We start from the raw sequence: 5,960 nt of genomic DNA, 5'->3' as shown, positions 1-5,960 counted from the left end.
TAATCAAACTCTTGTACTAACCTAGGATTCAAACTCTGTGGGCCCATGAATGACATTTTCATTGAGGACTTAAGTGGTTGGAAAGGCTTCAGAAGGCACAAACTGAACTTGTAGCAGAAGGATGTGGAAAATATGGATAAGCACAGGGTTCATGAGGGCATTCCTGGCATCAGAAACATTAAATAACTTGTCATGAGGCCCTCTAAGAAAACCACCTAAGTGGACAGAAGGATTCAAGTTGGAAAAGGAAGATGGATGGCTAACTACGAGGCAAATCACAGGGAATCTCAGAGGTCTTTTTTTCTTTTTTTTTTTTTTTTTTTTTTTTTTCAGAGGTCTTTTAAGCAAGTTGGGTGTTTGCTCATTTACTCATTCAATAAACACAACTAACATATTTTTACATGGTTACAATGGGATGTCTGGGAAGATTAATTTCATTTACCCTTCAAGGTCCTTCTAGCCGGACTAACAATCAAATTGACATGAGACAGATTAACAGGAGAAAATCAAATTTGGTAGCATACCTATGGGGAATCCACACAGACATGTAAATTCCAAAGACAGGCAACATGATACTTACATGAGCCAAGGAGAAGGGTAAGAGTCTCAGGACACAAAGGAGAGAAAGACCACTAGTAGTAAGGTGAAAGGAGATGTCTGGAAAACAAAGGTTGCCCTGTTATATAGATAAGTTTCTTAAGCAAAGAGGAATCTCCATTAATAGCTCTTTTCCTGGTACAATCAGGCAGTTAAGGTGGAGGTAAAGAACTTTTCCTGAATCTGCTGAGTTTTGATTACTTTTAACTCAAAATAACATTCATGCCAAAGTAGCCCATCTTGGGGCTACTTGCCCTTGGCCCCTACAAGGACAAGTACTGGATATAAAAGAGTGAACAAAACACACGTCACCTTTGTCCTCATGGATTTACATGAGGCAGAAAAGCAATGCACAAATAAACAAACATGTAACTAATTACAAATACTGATAAGTGCCAACAAGGAAACTAATAGAATGCAGAGAGAAGCTTGCTTCAGATCAGTTGATTAGGGAAGGATTTCCAAGGTATGGCATTTGAGACTAGAGTCTCAAATTTATTTACCTTGTTTATTACCTTGTTTAAAATGGAAAGTGGCTTTCCAGATAGAGGCTTCTACATGGAAGAGCCAGGGTCCTGCAGCTGGGGTGGGGGTCAAAGAATTGAAAGGGACTAGTGCGGCTGCAGCTTAGCAGACATGGAGGAGAGTGGAATAAGGTAATGTTTGAGAGGGAAGAATAAACCAGAGGCTAACAGGACAAGATACAGAGTATGGATGCTTTCTATAACGGAGTGCATGCTTTGTAAAAATGCAAGTACCGATGTGCATTTTACAGAGTTGTTGGGCCATAAGCCATCAGAGAACGTGACTTAGTGGGTTTGAGGTGGGGCACCCAGATTCTGCATTTTTAACAAGCATCCCTGCTAATTTCTGATACAGAAACTCTTCAGAAAAGCTCCTGCAGTCATACACTAGAAAAAAATCACCTCTCTCACCTTTCCTAAAGTTCATCTAAGGTAAACTTTGATATAATGGCTTAAATTCTTATCTAGAGAAGTTAGGAACAAGGGACCCTTTAGTTAGAACAGTGCAGACTCAGATCCATGCTACACTCACACATGCTAAACACTGATTCGTTATAATACTCTTTTTCACAAGGACTAACTCAAGGCAATTATCAGCCAATGTTTATCCAAAACTAGATGGCACCTCCCGAAGTGCCACTCTCAGTAGAGAGGCCTGGAATGCACTAATTTTGTTTTGATGACTCCAAAACACCTAAGAGTGTGCAGACTTCCAAGGGCAGGGACAATTGTCTTTGATTTCTCCTAGAACCTGACATAGATGGCTACACAGAAGACATGGTAACTGGTACCCATTTCTGACAAGATTATCAATGAGTAGATGAAAAAGGAAATTAAAATTACTACCATTAAGTATACCTACGATTTTCATATTAGTTTCTTCCTACAAAGAGATCATTTCGAGTTGGATTTAATGTTGCAATTCTCACCAGTCCTCATCTGGAGGAAGCTCTTTGTGGCTCAGATAAAATTATCTCCCACAATTCTTTAGAATTCTGTGTAAAATTACTTAGGAACGGAGTAATTCCTAGACTGCTTCACTGACAATAACAAATGTTCAATTAGTGCTTTACTAAGCACTAATAATCTTTTTTAAATGAGGCCCAATTTCTTCTAAACTTTCCAGTGCATTTTATAAATAGCAATTTAACAGACTGGAAGGTATACGTCTCCTAGCAAAGGCCAAGCTGCAAAGGGCTCGAAGCCGCGACAGGTAGATTTAAAGGATCTGGATGGTCTGAGGGCCACCCTCCCCCCAGCCCCTGTGCCCCCGACTCACGTGAGCTACGTTCTCGCTGCAGCCAGAAACTTTCCGCGTCTACACCAGAGTGGGTAAACCTACAGATGTCCCACCACTGGACGCCACTGCGCAGGCGCACTCCGCCCCGGACCCCTCCCCCCCCCCCAACTGCCTGCCTACTCCGGCTCCCTCCCTCCCCCGACGCAGAGTAAGAGGCGGGGTCTCACACGGAACCAAGTTTTCGGCCTACCGGTTCTAGTCTCCCGGTAATGCGGTACCCTGTCCCTGCCTAAGGTGGATCTGAAGGACCCAAATGCTTGCATAGCGACAGGTGAGCGCGCCAGGATCTCCGGCGTTTTAACTTGACCGCAACAGGAGTTTCTTGGGCCTCTTCCAGGACTGCTTTCTCAGAAGACACAAATCGCCCTAACCGCAGAATTCTGGGTGTCACAAATCGGCTTACCTGAGCTGTGCAAATGACAACGGAGCTGGGACACGGAGGGTGTATCAGAGAGAGGCAAAAGAATAAAGGAAGGAAAGGGTATTTTAGGCAGAACGTTCTCTGAGTTCAAAGAACGGAAAGTTAAGTAAACTGTGTAGAGGTGAAGTAAGGGATGAATGAGGCTGGGGAGGGACATAGCCATCACTGTAGCCTTAAAAAAGTTGAGGAGTTTGGACTTTATCATAAAAATCATCGAATAATTTTAAGCTGGAGAGTGACTTGATATGTGTTTTAGGGAGATGATTGCTGTGGATCAGAATGGATTAGAAAAGACAGGGAGAACCCTTAGGCTGTTGACTTCATCTTGGGAAGAGGTGTTGGTGGCCTGAAGCAGCACTGGGAATAGAGAGAGGTAGATAGACGCTGCATTTATTTTGTAAATATGTGGTTCCTAATATTACTGCCAGATATTTTGGGAAATAGAATACATAGGACTTAGCAATTGATTGATGTAGGAAGTAAGGAAGAGAGATGTCAAAAACAAATTCTGAATTCTCAGAATTCCCTTTGGGCAGCTGTGGGTTTGGTTTCTTCATTGACAGAAAAAACACAAGAGGGCTGCAGAAGGTTTTCCGGCCTGGTGTGGGGAGTTCACTTTAGGACATATTGAGTTTGAGGTACAGCTGATGAACAGATTAATTTAAGAAGGCATTTCACTGGGGAATTTCAGATATAAGGCAGGAAACACAGCAGTGATCATTTGCGACCTCATTTTCAAAGCTTTTTTTGTGTCCTTTGGTTTATTTATTTTTTATTGAGATATAATTGACATATAACATTGTTAGTTTCAAATGTACAACATAATGGTTAGATATTTGTATGTATTGCACAGCGATTGCCACACTAATCTTGTTAACGTCCATCACCATATATAATTACGAAAATTATTTTTTCTTGTGATGAAACCTATGAAGATGTACTCTGTTGGCAACTTTCAAATACAAAAATATGGAATGTTTCACACATGTGCTTGTCATCCTTTTGCAAGGTCCATGCTAATTCTCTGTATTGTTCCAGTTTTAGTATATGTGCTGGTGATGTGAGCACTAGTTTATTTATCTTGATGGAGAGCTTGTCATTAGGGAACCATTTTGTTCAGGCAGTTTTTTGGGACAGGCATACTAACAATTTCTTGCTCTTTTGTTCTCTATTCCTGTTTTCCTTTCTGAATCTTATCCATACTAAATGTGATGGGCTTAGAACAGTAGCAAAAGGAAGCAACATGGGCCTGATCACTTTTCAGTAAATTTATTTGGTTGAATTAAATGGCCAGATCTGGATGAGAAAGGAGAGAATGGCAGCCTAGAATCCCTAAGCTAAATGTTCTTCTCAGCCTAGGGACCTTGCTTTTCTTCTAAGGCCCCCTTGTTTTATCTTTCTTTTGGGTTACTTCCCTGCCTCATCTGGCTTTCTTTTTCATCCTCATAAATCTCCAGTACCCTGTTATGCAAGTGGATAATAATTTGCTAATTGCTGCACTTATTTTGTACTTGTGTGGTTCTTAATATTACCAGAACAATGGCATTTTCAAAGTCCTTTGCTATTCTACACAACTTTTTTAAAAAGGAAGAAATGGATTCGGGTGCCTGGGTGGCTCAGTTGGATAAGCATCCAGCTTCAGCTCAGGTCATGATCTCACAGTTCATGGCTTTGAGCCCCATGTCAGGCTCTGTACTGACAGCTCGGAGCCTGGAGAACTTTAGCTCAGGTCATGATCTCACAGTTCATGTGTTTGAGCCCCATGTCGGGCTCTGTGCTGACCACTCAGAGCCTGGAGCCTGATTCAGAATCTGTGTCTCCCTTTCTCTCTGACCCTCCCCCACTTGTGCTCTGTCTCTCTCTGTCTCTCAAAAATAAATAAAAACATTAAAAAAATAAAAAGGAAGAAACGGAAAAACAAGGAGAAGGAAAACACAAGCTCCTGCAGTGTTGGAGTTAGGCCTTGTAGACAGAGTTCCTCACTATCCCTTTTTGTTTTTCCTTTCTTCATTTAACAAACATCTCTTGGCATTTATTTTGTGCCAGAAACTGTTTTAGGTGCGTTCCTGTGGATAGTTGGGGGAGTGGGAGTATATGTTTCACCCACTGTTCCCTATCTTGAATTTATTTTTTACATTTCAAACTTAATTCATGCTCACTGCAATAAAATAATTAAAAAATATAAATGTGTAATAGAAAAAGTAAGTCCTCACCCTATCCACTTCCTCTCCCAATTCATTCCACAGAAGTAATAATTTTTGCTACTTTGGTGTATTTCTTTTCACACATTTTTTTTGCACACATAAGTAAATAAGTCGTGTGTGTGTGTGTGTGTGTGTATGCAGATTCCCTAGAAAAGACCCTGAATTGAGGATTATTTTGAAAATCACTTAAGAAAGTGTTCCCAGAAAGAAGGAACATATGTAAATATCATAAAAGCCATTTATGAAAAGCCCACAGCTAATATCATCCTCAGTGGGGAAAACTGAGAACTTTCCCCCTGAGATCAGGAACATGACAGGGATGTCCACTCTCACTGCTGTTGTTTAACATAGTGTTGGAAGTTCTAGCATCAGCCATCAGACAACAAAAGGAAATCAAAGGCATCAAAATTGGCAAAGATGAAGTCAAGCTTTCACTTTTTGCAGATGACACGATATTATACATGGAAAACCTGACAGACTCCACCGAAAGTCTGCTAGAACTGATACATGAATTCAGCAAAGTCGCAGGATACAAAATCAATGTACAGAAATCAGTTTCATTCTTATACACTAATAATGAAGCAACAGAAAGACAAATAAAGAAACTGATCCCATTCACAATTGCACTAAGAATCATAAAATACCTAGGAATAAACCTAACCAAAGATATGAAAGGTCTGTATGCTGAAAACTATAGAAAGCTTATGAAGGAAATTGAAGAAGATACAAAGAAACGGAAAAACATTCTGTGCTCCTGGATTGGAAGAAAAAATATTGTTAAAATGTCAATACTACCCAAAGCAATTTACACAATCTGTGCAATCCCAATCAAAATTGCACTAGCATTCTCAAAGCTAGAACAAGCAATCCTAAAATTTGTATGGAACGACAAAAGACCCCAAATAGCCAAAGTA

At 40.4% G+C, this 5,960-nt stretch overlaps 1 non-coding gene across 1 annotated transcript; it reads right to left on the bottom strand.

The window, feature by feature from the left end:
* Nucleotides 1-3,805: 3,805 nt before the first annotated feature.
* On the bottom strand, nt 3,806-3,910 carry LOC131492328 (U6 spliceosomal RNA). Its single transcript, XR_009252016.1, has one exon. It is a non-coding gene; the product is annotated as a U6 spliceosomal RNA (small nuclear RNA).
* Nucleotides 3,911-5,960: the final 2,050 nt, after the last annotated feature.

Source organism: Neofelis nebulosa, chromosome 12, assembly GCF_028018385.1.
Source record: "Neofelis nebulosa isolate mNeoNeb1 chromosome 12, mNeoNeb1.pri, whole genome shotgun sequence".
Taxonomy (NCBI): domain Eukaryota; kingdom Metazoa; phylum Chordata; class Mammalia; order Carnivora; family Felidae; genus Neofelis; species Neofelis nebulosa.
Note: the sequence above shows the minus strand (reverse complement) of the source record. Positions and strands in the feature narration are given on the sequence as shown.